The sequence below is a fragment of the Triturus cristatus genome, chromosome 5_2 (assembly GCF_964204655.1).
Source record: "Triturus cristatus chromosome 5_2, aTriCri1.1, whole genome shotgun sequence".
NCBI classification, from domain to species: domain Eukaryota; kingdom Metazoa; phylum Chordata; class Amphibia; order Caudata; family Salamandridae; genus Triturus; species Triturus cristatus.
The window spans coordinates 468,477,676-468,495,048 of NC_140588.1; the positions used below are offsets into that span (position 1 = coordinate 468,477,676).

The 17,373-nt window shown below is 40.9% G+C and overlaps 1 protein-coding gene across 1 annotated transcript in view; it reads right to left on the minus strand.

Annotated features, from left to right (window-relative positions):
- The window catches only part of RALA (RAS like proto-oncogene A), a 209,930-nt gene that overhangs the window by 192,367 nt on the left and 190 nt on the right, over nt 1–17,373 (minus strand). The gene's annotated exons all lie outside the window — the stretch shown is intronic.

Genomic DNA, 17,373 nt, shown 5'->3' on the forward strand with positions numbered 1-17,373 from the left:
AAACAATAAACAGATCAATTTACTACAATAAATGATCCAAAAATCTCAGACGATAACAGACATTCAATGTAGGAGGATTTAATAATAAAGTGCTTCTTCGTGGGCTACTATAAAGTGCTTTGAAATCACAGGATATGTAATTTTTTGCTGCAAATATGAAAGACCAGGGCAAAAAAATAACAAGATTCAAATCCTGTTTCACAGTATTAACAACACCGATGACCGGATAACCCATTCTTTTTTAAATTAACATGTTTCACCAAATCGGTATCCGATTAAACCTAAATTTAATTGGAAAAAAAAAATATTGTACACACACAAAACGCAAGTGAAGTTTTTTATTTGTTAACAATGATGCAAGTCATGGTAAAACTTCCAACTTTTGCATTCTTTTTTTAGACGGCACTTTAAAGCGCTGTAAGTCAGTATTTAAGAAATATCGGCTGCAAACTATGATTGTAAACAATTTCAACTGTATAAATCCCTTTGTTAAACCATGAAAGTTTCTGTCAATTAACTTTTATTCAGTGTATTTCCTGGATTGCTAAACAGTTGAAAGAAAAAACGAATAACCTGGCAAAAGGCTCGAAAGTATATGCAAGTCAAACACAGCTCAAGTCTAATCATTTCAATCTAGCTGGAAGGTATCATTTCCACAGAACAGATTTGTTGTTGAATAAAATTTTAAACAAGGAAAGCGTCCTTGCTTCTGTACCATACAATGCTTCTGGAGTAACACTAGCTATGCCCACCTCTATATAGCGATTGTACATCTCTCCTCCCTTGTGCATCAAAAAATTATAAAAGGTCAATTCCTGTAGTCCGATTTAGGAAACTGTAGTGTCTCTTGAGGTACCCATTGCAAATTATTGGAAATGCTTACTCCGAAGTACAAGTATTCTCATACCACTTATTATCCCCCCATTAAAAACCCAAGACCTGGGAAACGTAATACCTCTGGCCCTCATTTTCATGATGTTAGCTTTCCTCTCATTTACAGAAAGATTTGCGAGCGCAAAGGAGACCACAATGTTGAGTTGCTTCTGTAAAACAATAGGAGAAAGTGATATAAATACTACATCGTCCACAAGAATCAAGGTGGAAACCTCCCTTGATTTAAATTTAGGAAGATCTGTAACACCATGGCTTGAAAAAGGCATCATCCTATGAGGAGATGAGCCCAAGATCATATACATTAAAAAGTATATTTAAAAACGGCTTGATGTTTAAAAAAAACAAAACAAAAGTGAGTGCTGGATGTGGGAAACAATTCAATAAATTAAGACATATATAAATATCAACAATTAGGGGCTTATTTCGATGTCGGGCGGAACGTCACGGAAATGGCACAGACCGACCACAGTCTAATTACGATGCAACCGCACATGGTGCAGTGATACTCACATTTCCCTATGGGAGCCTGTGTTATGGCCATGGGAGATTGTGTTCATCCCTGCACCGCGTGGCAGCAGGCACCTCAGGGAGCCCGCCACACCGTGCAGGGATGAATAAGGGGGCACAACGGGTGCCCCCTCGGCCCCCAACCGGAGTAAGCAAACAGAAGGGGTCCCCTGTTAGGGGCCACCAAGTACAATTTCCGACAGGCTCTCCATGTCAGAAAGCAAAGCATGCTGGGGGCTTTGTGACCGAGATCGTAAATTGCCCCACAGTTTCTTGCAGGTTACTCAGGTCTCCATTTCTGTAAACAGACTCCATTTTAGGAGAAAACATTGCAGCATTAGCATTACATTTTAAAGAGTCCCCTTTTCTAGCAGCAAAGCTACACTCGCCACTGGAATTCCTCCGATTTTCTCTCAATAAATTCACACAACAGGGTGGCTACACTACATGAAGTGTCTTCAGCTGTGCATAGATTATCTTGTAAGGATATAGAGGAGACAAGGACCTCAAACATGGTGACCCTTTCCTCTAACTCTGCTAATTCAGGTAATTGAGAGAACCTAATTTTCCTGCCCAGTTTTTTCTTTATTGTACAAACTTTAGAACAACTTTTTTTTTTTTCTCTCTGACACTTCGAAACTTCAGGCATGGATGTTTTTACGGAAGGAACAGACTTATTGCCCGACATACGTAATTCAGCCTAAACGACATTCTGAATTTTTCATCTGTTTTTTCGTTACCCCTCAGAAGGGGAGTTACCCACATGATTTGGTTCACCCAACGCCTCGAGCCTGGAAGAGGTAACAGGAGACAGAAGTTCTTTACAATCAGACTTATCCTGATGACTGGAATCAGAGATCACAATTGACACAGGATAATTATTCACCAGACGTAACGAGAACTTGACTCCTACAGCAGACCTGTTTGTTACAGGCAAAATAATTCATTGAAGGCGACAAATCTTCTGTGACTATGTTACCATAACTATTACATGAAGACTTGTTTGTAATTGCTTTTATAATTGATAACATCAACAATGAATGTTTAACTATTAACTGCTTGTTGTTTAATTTCAACAATGAAGAGAGAACAGAGTGAATCAAAGTCATCAAACTAGATATCGGAAGATCCACAATCTGTGGCACATGAGAGAGACAGAGAGATTCTTCGCTCTAGAATTGAAGAGTATTTCATTAGAAGTTGACCTGAAAAAAGCGAGTCCTCCATATAGACTTCAGATTCGTCAAAAACATAATTTCTTAATTCTGCCCTCAAAGATTCAGAAAACTCACATGATTCATCAACAGTTGTATCATAACAAAGTGGTAAAGAGGCAGCCCTCTTATTGAAATTTAAAAATGCATTTTTTATAAAATAACCATCCAAAAGACCAGCATTCCCTATAGTTGCCCTTTCTGGAGATGAAGATTTCAAATTAAGTACTGTAGTATTGTCTCTTTCCAAGGTCCGATCCGGAAAGAACTGGTTAAAGTCCAATCTAGATTTGTATGAACTTCTGCTCTCAAAAAGGGGAGAGAGTACAGGAAAGTTCTCATCTTTGGTGTGGAAATAATTCTCGGGACCTATTGAGAGACAGCCATGGGTGCCGAGGATGCAAGCTGCTCCATACTAGAAGTTTGATATAGGATGGTCTGAGTTATTAAATCTTTGAAGCACAAGGAAATACTCAGTTATATTAAACGTTTATAATCCAATTGACCTCACCTGGCCACAAAAATATCCCCCTTTGTCTTGAACAGTAAGGCTGGTCTGAAACAGCAGGGCTGTGAGACAACCAACAGATGACTGGCAATACCACCCTCTCTAGCCGACGATTCTGCCAATGCCCACCGACTGGCAAAGACCGGATTCGTCAAAGTGAAACGAGTCCCCAAATGTTAGAAGGGGAGAGGGAGAGAGAGAGAATCAAGAAAAGTACTGTAAAACAAGTACTACAAGTACTGCTTGGGCATAGAGTATGTAGCTTAAATCCTCACCATAGCACAGCAGCTCCACTGAGTGGCAAAAGTCCACAGAGAATGCAATCCTCAGACTGCTGGATTCCACAAGGGAGTACCACGGAGGCCTCATGGAACACATAACACTCCCACGGCCTGCTAGGACTGGAAAGGTGATGAGTAAAGTAAATGAAGGGGAGATAGGTAAGCTAACAAATAGTAGGCAGACTCCAACGTGTGAACTAGCTGTACCAGCATAACGCCAGTTGCCTACATTCACCACAGGGTACTGCCAAGTGCACCAAAAAATTGGCCACTGCCACGCAGCCACAGCCTTTTCGGCTGCGCTGCACTGCATTCTGCCCAGGCTAGGGTAGTTCTCCATTATTTGGTATTTCTCTGAACTTCTCACAACTTTGGCAGTGCAGAAGCTTAACAGCGGCCGAGCAGCGGTGGCATTTTCCTCCCAACTCCACCCCCCACATTCTGTTCCACTCCTCACAACATGCTTTTACTCTTTTGTTAAAGCCCCCTTAATACTATAGCGGTCTCCTTGCAATGGGCGTAGGGGAAGATGGACATTAGTCATCCACTATCTTGTTTCACCAATTTACCTTCTCTCCACTAAAACCATCTTCCCCATCCCTTTCTTATGTTCTGCAGGCCATCAACTAACAAAGGGGTAACTATGGCTCAAATGTTTGGGGTGGAACCCATACACCTTGCCTAGGTGCTAGCAAACTGACCACTGCTTACCACTGTAAAAACCGGAGCAAGAAGAGGACATACACTTAGTATACAGTTCCTCTTCCTTGGAGGATTCAGAATTTGACGTATGACTGGCTCCAGCTTCCTGCAAGAGTTCGAAAGTAGACTACATATGAACAGTGGCCTTCAGGCCCAAGTCATTTTTACTTCAACTAAGGAGACTATGAGGAAAAGGTTATATAATATGAACATGAGTGCAGATATTTTTTTAAATCTACCGGACTTTGTACAACGTTGTCTGAGGAATATTTTCCATGTACGTATTGACATTGTGCATTCTTTGCTTTCCATGCCCTTGGAAAAGTACCGAAAGGTTGCTAGAGTAATTACACGTTGTTAATCATTTGTGCTTCTCTGAGATGGAAAGCCACACTGGTTTTTCCCATTCAATTTGCAATTAGTGATGGTCTGTGATTACTTACCTTGAAAATGTAGTGTGGTCAGCTTTTCTTTTTGTATGTATAACTGGAAGGAAATTTCCAATGGATTAGAGGAGGGGAATGGAGTCTGTAGGCAGACTTGTTTGAAGTATAGTATAAACATAAAAGTAAAATTCTTTTAGGTGTTCATTTACCTTCATGGAACAGTGTTTTTCTTTGTTGGTTTTGCACCCGCTTACGCATGAATAAACGGATCTGTTTTACCTCCGACTACCTGTACTCCTTTGAATTGAAGAGGACAAGAGTGGAATTTTCCAGAGCGCATAGGTGCGTTTTCTCCACAACTGTGCACACTAGTGAAGAGAGGGTGACTGCCAGGTAAAGGGTATTTTCTGGCTGCAGTTTTGCTTGTAGGCTGGGTACAAGCACTGGACTCTCGAGCAACTTGGATGTTGTGACCTCATAGAAGGAGGCACAAGCTGCAAAGGCCAGCAAGGAGAGGAGCAGATCCCCTGAAAAAGAATGACTTTTGAAATATCAATAACAAAAATATCGGGCTGCCAAAATATTATATCCAAGATATCAACCAGTTAATTACGTACAGTTTTTTGTTTTTTTTTAACTCCCCATCTATACACCTTGAAGATACATATAGTCAAAGGGTGTAAAAGTAGTAAATTTAAATTTACCTTACGTTTATAGTGGAAGCAGATATTCAGGATAGGATATTTTGGCAGGAAGGTAATAACTCAATATTCTACAAGTACATCAGAGAAAAAGAACAGCATGAAGCCCAGATGACAGAAGCTTCACATGGAGGATGCCTCAAGGCAATAAATAGCCACGGAGCTACAAGATCCTTGCAGCTTAGTGGCCACAATGAGAAAGAAGTGATCAAACACTGTAGAGATATTTCCAAGACATATTCTGTGGCATGCCTGCAACTGCCTACATTCCACCTCAGTAGCATTGACATGTTTCAGTTCAGTCTTGCTGGCTGTTGTGTATTACCTAGAAACTGGAACCATTTTAGCCATGTTTACAACGCCTTTAAATATAGAGAGACCGCTATTTGAATAGTAGGTTAGATATTGCACCTACATTCCAGTCCTCTGTGGTCAAACCAGTGGCTCCCCCAGTTACATGGTTGTTTAGGCAATCAAATGTATTAACTATAAACATCCTGTCTTGAGAGATGGGCGTTTGGCACACTTGAGAAACACTTTTGTGGTTGATAACCCACATCGCATTTAGTCAGTACTGAAAACTTCAGAAACAATTTGTGTGTCCAGCTAGACTGTCAACTGATCGCACTACTTTTGAACTGTGACATGAGTCCCTGGCTGACCTCAGATTGCCCCAGTTAAAATCAACAAAATAATTTTTTGGATCTTTATTAGGCACCCAGAAAATTTACAGAACGTGGGTGGGACCTCTGTCAAGTTTCGGTAGTGGATTTTTGGTCTTACTAGACTGCTTTTTGGTGCTAACTTAGCCGCAGGGTCTTATATCCACAGATGGTCAACTATACAACAGAAGCAGGATAGAACGTCTAGAGTGGTCAACCTCGAAGCTAGGGCACCGGGTCAGAGTCTCGGCAGGGATGCTCAACATCCTGGTATTATGGGCAAATCACTTAATCTCCCCATGTCTAACAAAATATATGTGTCCGTCTGTAACGTAACTGGTGCTTATGTAAAGCGCTCCGATACCTTTGGGTCGAGTTCGCGCTATATAAAACAAACAACAAAAAAACATTTCGTATAAATTTTAGATACATTGCATTTCTATTCTATGCTGTCACCTTTGATTTAACTATTGCTATAAATGCCATACAAGTCTCAAAGGTTTTCATAGAACACCAACCAAAATAATTCTAACCCGTATAACATTGCCAAAGGCTCAAAAATGAAAAAGAGTTACAACCTATAGCACAAATGCTATAAACTTGTTAAGAATCATGTTCAAGGCAAAAAAAACCCAAAAAAAAAAAACCAAGTTTACATAGTCGACTTATTGTCCATGTCATAGTTTCAAAAGCCATAATTTAAAATCGTCAAATAAAGTCCTTTTCTTTAAAGAAGTTATTGCACTGACTGGGCAGGGATGTGGAATTCCTATAGCCCGACGCCCAGGACATATTGTTTGGGGTCAAGGGCAACAAGTTTTCATGTACATTTTGTCCTTGGGACAAGTAGGCCCAGCTCTTTGCAGCACAAACCCTTTGGCTGCCAGTTTGCAGTACCACATTATGGATCAGGGAAGGGCACTGTCAGCAGTTAAGGAAATATTTATGTGCACATGTTGATGCTGTTGAAACACGTATTTATGGTTCGTTAATTGAAAGTCTTTATTATTGGAGTGAGCGCTCCAAGTAAATGTTGTAAGCTCTGACAGCACTACTGAAAGGGGTTCCAGTATAAAAATGTGTACACACGTTTTCAAAGTTTAGCAAAATGAGGCTATGTATAATGCTTCTAGAATGCTCTCTGATTTTAATGCAAATATTTGCAGAAGCTTTAAAGCAAGATTGATGATTCTTTGCTTTCAAAATAAAATGTTCATAAAAAAATGAAAGCAGGAAAAAAAACATTTTGCTAAACTACTGTAAAATTTCAGTTACCATTTCTTTGCAGCATCATTTAGTAACATGTGTTGATGCATGCTAGTATTTCCCAAAAATATTCATAATGGAAAATCAGTGTAACCAGTTTCAATAAGATTATGGGAAACAAAAATAAATAAGCATTGGTAAAGTCAGTAGGTTTGAAATGTATGATCAGCTTTTTAGTTTTGTCAATGTGTGACTTGGTTTGTAAAACCTGATTGGTGTGTGAGCTGCCAGGCCCTCACCGTTATAACAAACATTGGCAAAAGCAAAAATAGTTTTTGGTCTCAAAAAGCACACACTGCCACAGTAGTTACTAGAACTGAACAAAACTACTTTGTGTGCCGATATGCTCCTAGTGAAAGAGCAGAATGATTTCACTTGCAGTGAAGCCAGCCGATATAGAGAGAGAGACAGCATGTTAATAAACACAAATGGTCACGGTCAACGCCAAACCAAATTAGGGGCTCAATTATTAAAGAAAATCTCAAATGCGCACCCATGTATATGTCCTTGCATTAAGCGCAGCTAAACTGCTTTCGTGAATACCCAAGAATTCCCAGAAGTAGGACAAGAAATAGTACTCCTAGAAAATATTTGTGAACTGCATTTTAGCATGAGCAAATATGCATGTGTAGATTTGCTCACGCGAAAATCTGAGTGTTTGCAAGTTCACTTTCCCTCCAACCACTTTTTTCCCCAACTGTGGAAGAAGGTTTGCGTCTGCGATTGTCAGGAGTAAATTTCCAACATTTCTCAGTATGGGACCAGATTAGAGGAGTTGTTGAAAATTCTTAAAACATGCAAGTTAGTAGGTTTACACACTCAAAAGGGTATTCTAACCCTGGAACTATTGCTTACCTCTACCTTCAGCCCCAGTATGTAGATCTGCGGAAACATGGCAACATAAGGGGACTGCAAGTATTCAAACACTACTATGGTATGAGCCCTGGCATAATCAGAGAGGCTATATCAGAGCTCTTATTTAATGAGATTGCTGCCATAATTTGTCACCGCAATACATGGCACCAAAGGGAAAAGTGGATTTTGTAACAAGACAAGTAGATTTATGAAGCAACCTGTTGCATGGACAAGTAGATATTTTATTCAATTCCACACCCCTGCTGGGTATTCAGTCTGTTGCAACACATATACTCAATCATGCCACAGTTTATTTTTTTTATTGAAAAAAGGCATGTAAACATTCAAAGCACAGCATTGCTCAGATGATCTATAAAGCACAGTTTGATTACACAACAAAAGCTCAATCATGCCACAGTTGACACTCCGATATCCACCACCTCCTAGAACACTCCTAAACTGCTCAACTTCGCTACTTGTTAAAAGTTAAGTACACAAATGGAGTAATTTGGATAGCCATTTAAACTACATCAGTATTGGCAGCCTGAGATACAATTGGAAAAGAGTGTCCCTCAAAGATACTTTGCAGTAACTAATGACTGCCACAGAACTTTTAGAAACCTCTTCCCAGAGGTGGGGAACCCAAGCCAGACAGCAAAAACCGAGGGACTGTAGATTATGCCTCCCTCAGAAGTGTGCTCAATAACCAATCATGAAGAACAGATACATTCTGATGGATTAAAACCTTCCTTTGGCTTAATGATATTAACAAAATCAGATGGAACATGCACATTAAGCGTTAGCATGAAGAATGTGCACTTCAAACTGTGGAGTTTGTGTAGAGTGGAGAAGCCAGTTAAGTTGTTGCTATCTCCATTTCTCATTACTCCACCTATTCTTTCACTGCAAATCTCAATGAAAGCAGTGTCCGGCACAAATGTAGTTTTCTATGCTTTAGCTTCTGTCTGAAAGAATTTGTGCTACAGCTGAACTGCAAGTGCTTCACTGGAGCAATAACAGTTAGTTAACACCTTAATGGTTTGGTGCCAGACTCTGGGTGTAAACTGGCAAAATCAATTTTCTCAGAGATAGAGGCAAAGGCCTCATTAATCCTGGGAGATTTGGCTTTGAAAGCCTGATCAACATACAAATACTCCAAATGTTTTGTACACCATACCTCAAAAGGAGCACACATTTGTGCTATACTTCATTGATTTTATTGCTTAAAAAGTCATTGTATTCAGCAGGTTTCGAAACTAAGCAGTGGCTTTTATTCTGAGAGGTGCCTGCATGTTTATGTAGCCATCAGATTACCCTCCTTAACGGGCAGTGTAGAAGCCTAGAATTTGTGTGGCATCTCTATACCTAGATTAATATCAATAGCGCTGCAGATTGGGATTCTTTTTGCCAGCTACCATTCAATTAATTTCTACTTTCAGGGTACACATCTAATACTATAAAGTGACCCTGTCATACCCCTTAAGGCAACTTTGAAGCACTCGCGAACAGCTTTGTCATTGTGGTTTAGGTCGAGCCTAGTGCAGCGCGCATGGACTGCACTAGGAGATGACCTTTTGGAATCGGGCTGCACTTTTCACAAACTTGTGCATGCCACGGCATCCACATTGCGGGAGCGAGCAGCGGCGTGCAGGGGCCATCGGTTAGTAATTAGCGTGGCCGCGCTTGTTGTTTTTGCTGGGTAAACTCTCCATCTGTCATATCAGTTGTGTGCAGCAGGTGGCGTCGTTGTATTACTCGATACTAAAATAGCACATTCCTACAGTCTTGTTGTCTATATTAGACTGGAACATTTTTAGGTTTGCCTTAAAGAGTGTTGTGTGTAACATTCATCCATGACAAACGTTGCGGAGATACAAATAATAGATGTTGAGGTGCGGCAAGTGGAATTACCATTTTTCCATTAATTTAGAAAAAGGTGTGCAAGAATCAAGCTTGTGTGCCAATTCTGTTTTACTATTTTTCCATCGGTGACATGTTTTTAGTTTTAGCTTCTGGCGATAAATGTTTTTCTGTTTTAAGTCCTTAACAAACATATCGTACTCCTTTGTTGTAGACTGAGTTTCAAAGTAGCTCTTTGTAATGAAACTACTGTGCCCCCAAAAATTAAAAGCAGCACCTCCCTTCTCATATCCGGGGTAGACCACAGGTGGGCTGGTCTGTCCTGCCGCGTTATTGTTGCAGCATTTACGTAAGACCAGGAAGTTCAAGAAAAAAAATATACAGAACGCTAGTCAGCGAGGACGACTTGGAAACACGCTGCAGCTCTGAAAATTCTTTTCAGTGCGACGGCGTATCTTTTCTCCACAGACGTTTTACGCCCAAGCTTGGCTCTGATAATATATCCATTTTAATTCTTCAATCGGATGGTAAACTATGTTCCCCGGGTATTGCAGATGCGCTATAAGGACCCTCTTGATTTCTGCACACTCGATTAAAGGTGACTGCACGGACTCGTTTTTGTTCATACATTTAGGATAATTCGCTGCCAGAGTCCATGTGCTGCTGCAGGCTTGCAGGTTCCTAGCATCGTAAACTTGCAGTGCCCTCCCACTGGTGTGCAAGAATCAAGCTTTAGGAAACCAGTTTAGCTCTTATTCTTTTATTGAAGTTATGCGTCTTTTACTACAGACATTTTTCCATTTTTGTACAGACTATTTTCACAAGCTAATCTTCATGTGAATGTGGCATATGCTGTTTAATTGGTGTGAATTGCACTGTTAGAAATGGAGATCTGTCTTTACGCAACTACTTGTAAAATGGGCATTTACTTTGATAGAAGCCTATTTGCATATATGCATATCACTGCGCTTTTATTGATGGTAACAAGCCATCAGTTTCAAGAAGATCATTTTTCACATTCCTTGTCGCATTAGAAGGATGTATTGCTTATGACCCAAAGCCTGCAAAGAAATGTAAACATTTGTTTATGAAAAGGTTTGATAAACCAGCAGAGTAACATAATTACAAAGAATGTGGTAGTGTTTGCCTTTAACTCTATCTACTATAGTTAGTTACGAAACGGTTTAATAACATTGGAGGCAGATAAAAAAACGTAAGTGAAACACCAAGTGCTTGTATTGTTTAGGAGTGAAGGAAACCCGGTAAACGTAATTTTGGTATACTGCATAGTAGTTGGTTTGCTAGATTTCTCTCTGTATTCTGCCATAATATTTTTGACCCCGCGCTTTCACTTTTTAAATCAATGCATTCTGGGAATTGTAGTATCCTGACACGAATGGTTTGTGAAGTGAAAGATCAGGAATAGCAGTATATGGGGTTATTACACACTGCTGCTAAAATCGTATGCCAAATCTCGGCTGTGCAGTTATTTGTGCTGTGTTGACATGATATTAGTACATCTGATTTACACAGTAGCAAAACAAAATGGGGTAAATCGTAGGCAAATCATTTTGCAGATATTTTGAGCGTATTACTGAATGATTGCCGTTTTGTGCTCACCAGCCAAAGTAGTTGGCAATAAGAGTGAGCATAAAGTATGAGTGAACGCTATTTTCTCCAATTTCTAAATCTGTACAATTGCTATGAGGTGTAAACATTTCATTTGCATCCTTTTTACTTCTCGCACCAGTTTCTACTTGAGGCACGGTGTTCCACATAAATTTAATGATGTGGAAAACCCAAGTATGTTGTATGCTATTACTAGAAAGATAACGGTGCTACATTCAAACGCTACATATATATCATTACTCCAGAGTGCCCAGGGCTGGACATAGTCTGCAGAGAACACTGTATTGCTACTTACAGGCTATCGTTTAACAAGCATTGGCATAGCCAATAGGTCTCTGCTTTGGGACCTTATAAGTGTTTAGTTATCCAGCACAATATCCTTGGTGCAACATCATCAACTGTTGCATGGCTAAACACCTATAAGGTCCTAAAGGCTAGACCTATTGGCTATGCCAATGCTTGTTTAATCTTACTTGTGGCAGCCAGTGCACCGCTCCCTTACTTAGTAATATACGCCAACTGCCTCGCCTCCGCACTACAGAATATTCCTGTGTAGGCATTTGCGGCAGTCACTGCAATGCTCCCCATTATCAGACTGTATCTCCTGTGAAGGCGGATGGTGAGACATCCCTAATTGGCCAAGTCAGTGAAATCTTACACTTCAATCCCAGTGCACGAGGCCAACACTCATTGGAAAATTTCAGGACCAGTAGCCAACAGAACTCATCTTTTACTGCATTGCAATCCTTGCAAACTGCATTTATCTACTCATTGTATTAAAAAATACTGCTCTGCAAATATTTTCTGTCCTGATGAGCCTTAAGTGATTACGGTTGAAACGCTGTTGAATAAATGTACTCTATCAATGTATCAGATTCGTAGCTGTATTTAAACAGACTAAAGGAATATTATCCAGCTCCGACAAGAGAGAGAAAGAGAGAGATTAGTAGTCCCTCCTTAGTACCTCCCGGTCTTCTATTACCTCCCATGAGGACTTGCCTTTTTACATGCGTCGCTCCTCAGTATGCTTTATTTACAGTTTGTCAGCACTATTTTCTCATATGACTTTTGCCTGCCGGTGAAGGCAGGATACATCTCCTGCAACTGCATGTGACAAAAAGGTATAGGTCACATGGCAACTGGGCAGAGGTGCAATGCTTATGTTGGGCTTCTCGCACTGAAACAATATAAACAACCGAGAGAAGCCACAACCACACATGACAAAAGTGTACAGTTCACGGGGCAATTGTGCATGGGTCTAACATACATGTTGGGCTTCCCGTCCTGAAACAATACAAACAACCGAGAGGAGTGGTTATATCCCGCTCTCAGTTTGCTTTTTGTAAAGTAAAGTATTCCACCACGTTGCCCTTTATATTTGCATTGTGGGGATTTCACGCTTCTCATAAACCGACGGAAGCATGAAAAAGATGCCCACTTATCTGGCATTTCCAGCGTATTAATTGTCTGTGCCATAACATATTGTCTAATCACAATGGTGAATGCAGTAATCTGGTGCAAATTGTACACCCACTTGCTAAAGTGCAGGATGGGCAAATTAGCAGAACCACAAATGCACAGTGGCGCCTTACAACACTAAGGCATGTGTACTCGATAAGTGTGAGTAGAGATCAGACGTTCCTGCTACGTTGAAGCAGATCTAAGTTGATACTGTGTGTTTCTCGTAGTCTGATCGATTCAGACTTTACTTGTGTTTCCAGTGCCGTTTGGTCCAGAGAACCTGTCTCTCACATATATACACACTTTCTTTCTGTGCTGTGTCGCCTTCCAGTGCATATAAACATGAGTTCCATTTTGCAGTAGGCTCAAAAGCTGAGCTGCTCCCCCGGCAAGCATGGAGATACATTTCTTGGCTGCTATGGAAGATGCAAGGGCTTCGCTGTAAAGTTGTGTATGGGTCTCTCTCTGGCAGTAAAAGAAGACGTTTATAAACTATTCTGATGGTGTGTCAGCATTTGCAGAGTTTGGCGCCTTGCATTTCTTCCATTTTATTTAAAGAATATATAGAGTGGTGACATGGAGCTCACCAGGCACTGTTGCACCAAGTAAGAGGTTATTTAATCCTCTAGCTTTCTTTACGATACATGTCATGCTCATTTCTCCCAGGAGTAGAAGCAGTTTGTTCTGGATGAATAAAAAAACGAGACCAGGGTAGCCAAGTTAGGCAAATCGGTATTATTCAACAGGAAAAAAACTAAAAATCGCACCTGCCTCTTAAAACACTTCACTATTGTATTGGGTTCTATGTAGATTTTTAATAGTTTATAACGTGTTGAACATTGTGTATAGTAGTGAGCCACCTTGATTTTACTGCTCAGTGTAGTTACCCTATGAAATGGATAAAAAAAGGAAACATTTTGACTGCAAATGTCGCCTTTTTCTGATAATTTTCTATTCCATAGTGCAATCTCGGAGCAGAGAATGAGAGACTTATTGCATTGTCAATTAAAGCTGTTGGCGTTAAAAATAACAATGTTTATACGATAGCAATAGCGCTATACAAATATAATTACTCCACAGTAAGTAAAAAAATGAAAGTAAAAAACATTGTCATTTTCAAAGCCAAAAGCTCTAACTTTACCAAATGCGAGACCTATTGCATTGCAAACACTTGTTTGCTTTCCCATTTTCTACTCACAGTTCATAACCACCACCCTCCATTTACTCATTCACATATGCTTTAGCAGCATGTTTAATGTAGATACCCTGTGCAAAGTAAGGCAGTTGCAGTCGACCCTCTTAAAGAGAATTAGATGGCATCATCTACCGGTTTTATTTAAACTGTCCACATTTATAGCACGTCGTAGTACAGCTTGGGAGAAGTGAACATTATTACAATGACACAGGTTGGAGAAACTCAACTGCAAATGAAAGTTAGCTGAATGCAATGAAAAATACAACTGTACAGCTTCACAGAAAGGTCAAGGACTTAAAATAAGCACGCATAATGGTATGCATCACTGCACAGTCAGGAAGATTCATTAAGGAAATAGAACACATTTTCCTTTTTCAAAACAGTGTGCACTGTACAGTCATCACACCAGCAAGAAAAAGCCAAGCGTGAACATTATGTGAACTCATACTCTATGTAGCAGAGAAAAAGGAAATGAGAAGAAAACCTAAACACACAGTAGGTGTTAAATAAAGCATCTTCGTGTTGTTGGTTCCTACACATTTGATGACACCCCAAGGTACATTCACGGATTTAAGTTCTGAAAGTTAGTTCTCCGTTCTGAAAAAGAAGTCGCTGGATCCAACCTCCCCTGACATCTTCCGACCCATATCCAACATCCCCCTCTTAGCCAAAGTTCTGGAGAAGTGTGTGCAACAGCAGCTAAGTCAACACATCAACAACTTCCACCTACTCGATGACTTCCAATCCGGATTTCGATCTGGGCACAGCACTGAAACCACCACACTCCACATCGTTGATGATGCCCTCCAAGCCCTTGACCAAGGCAAAACCTGTCTCCTAAGCAGACTGGACCTATCCTCGGCCTTCGACACGGTCAACCATGAAAAACAGCTTGAACGCCTCAAACTCAGGATGGGATTGGAGGGCACTGTTCTAGAAAGGTTTAAGTTCATCCTCCAAAACCGATCACAGAGATTCTTAATCAACGGCAACCTATCAGCACCATCCCTAGTCACGGTTGGAGTCCCTCAAGGATCAACCCTATCCCCCACCCTCAACCTTTACCTAGAACCGCTTACCGAAAAACTATGCACTGCTAACATCTACCATATGTACGCTGATGACACTCAGATATACATCAAAACCTCATTTCTCAAAGAGATTCTCTCCCTGAATGAAGCTCTGAAACTTACTGTCCTATGGCTCACATACAATCAACTCAAATTCAACGCAAAGAAAACAGAATTTCTACTTATCTCCCCTCCCAATACCAACCCTGAGATTCAATTATGGATTAAAGCTATCACAGCCTTAAATTGCCCACCGACCATCGTGGATTCAGCCAAATCCCTGGGAATTACCCTCGACAGCAACCTGAACATATCAGCCAGATTCCACCTGAGCTACCTTAGGAAATTGAAACCCTTCCTCGATGCTCCCGACCTAAAAATGGCAGTCCAAGCACTTGGCATCTCTAGACTGCAATACGGCTGTTCTACCCTCTCAGGTTTACCCAAGATCTCCCTGGCACCTTTAAAAGCATGCCTCAATGCAGCCGCCAGACTACTTACTGGCACAAGGAAATTCGACCATATTTCCCCACACCTGAAAGCTCTGAACTGGCATCCCCTTGAGGCAAGAATACAGCTCAAATTAGCATGCATTACGCACAAGACTTTATATTCTAGCTTCCCTGCACATCTTGCACAGAAGCTTGTGAAACTCCTGGTCTGCCAGAGACCTCTTGCTCCAACCTGCACGCTTTCGGGAAAAAAAAACAACAAACAAAACAAAAAAAAAAAAAAAAACTTACAATCACGTTTCTCTGGGGCTGCTCCAAGAATATGGAACTCTCTCCCACCTGTCATCATAAGAATCCCCTCTCTGGCTCACTTCAAAAAGGATGCCAAAACCTTCCTTGTGGGTACATTTCTTGTTTAATCTTTGCCTCAACCACCACTATGGTCCTGATCTATGGCTGTCTACTGCCTCCCTTCGGATCACCTACTCACCCCACCAAGAACCTTGGGAACTTGTCTTGAGTAATTGTAAATGTAACCTGCAAATATGTAGTCTCGTCTTGAGTAATTGTAAATGTAATCTGTAAATACGTGCCCTTCTCGCTCTTATGTATCCTACTTTCAAATTAAGCATCCTAAAGTGGAGAATCTCACAGGATGGCCGGTGAACATCAAGTAAACGGATTGTCCCGTTTCTAAAATATATATGGGCAAGCCTTCTACAAGTATCAGCAAATGCTTGAATAGAGAAGCAATAAATGTCATATTTAGTTGCTTCGAAGATAGCAACTTACTTAGACAGTTAAAAAGAGGCCATAGCATTTGGCGCGACTCCACCTATCGGTTCAAGAGAACCGTGTTACAACACACACAAACGGCACAGGTAAAGGGAGTTTCGTCGGGGGAAGTCCGACTAGACATGACAGATCATGCACGGAAAAAAACACCCTCCTTCTAAAAACTCTTCACTTCTTTAACGCTGCGATTGACCTTGTTCGGCATCTTTAAAAATATTTGAATAGCATCTGGAGAACGACACTTAGGTATCGTGAGATTAGATGCTTGCCCGTTTCGTACAAAAACCCGTAAAGGAAGAGACAGGACAAAGCAGCAGCTGTTGGGATTAAAGGACGCGCCCGGTATTATACACTTAACGGAAAACTCTTAGGTACCCAACCAACCCCGGTATGTTCCGCTTAAAAACTCTTACAAGTACTTAGCAACAGTTTCAATTGTGGCGATTCCTTACTCCTAATTGCCAGGGACTCATAAGACTGACAGCTGATAGAAACGTGAATCCAATACAAAGGGAGAAGGGGCGCAAAGTACATATTAGCACTAACATAACATGCAAAAGTAGCCCAGGGATGAACAAATACAAGACGTATAATTGCATACGCCCTTGGCGAGGGGCAGCTCTGGGGAGCAGCATTGTGTTTTTAATACACAAACGGGCCACTTTGGAAAAAAAGGAATACTGGAAATAATGTCGTGAATGGAGAGATCGCTCAAAAAAGCGTTATAAAATACATTAGCAAATAATACAAAAAAATACAAGGGGTGGGGTGCTAAGGCCCTGCTCCTGATGCCTCTTCAAGGAGAGTGCTTGACATATCAAAGACACGGGTGTCGCATCCCCAAGTTTTACGCCTCCGCCATTAATAGTGCAGAGTCCTGTGTGCGATGCGCACCGGCCCCGCCCCAGGGTTAACGATGCGGTTTGACAAGGATG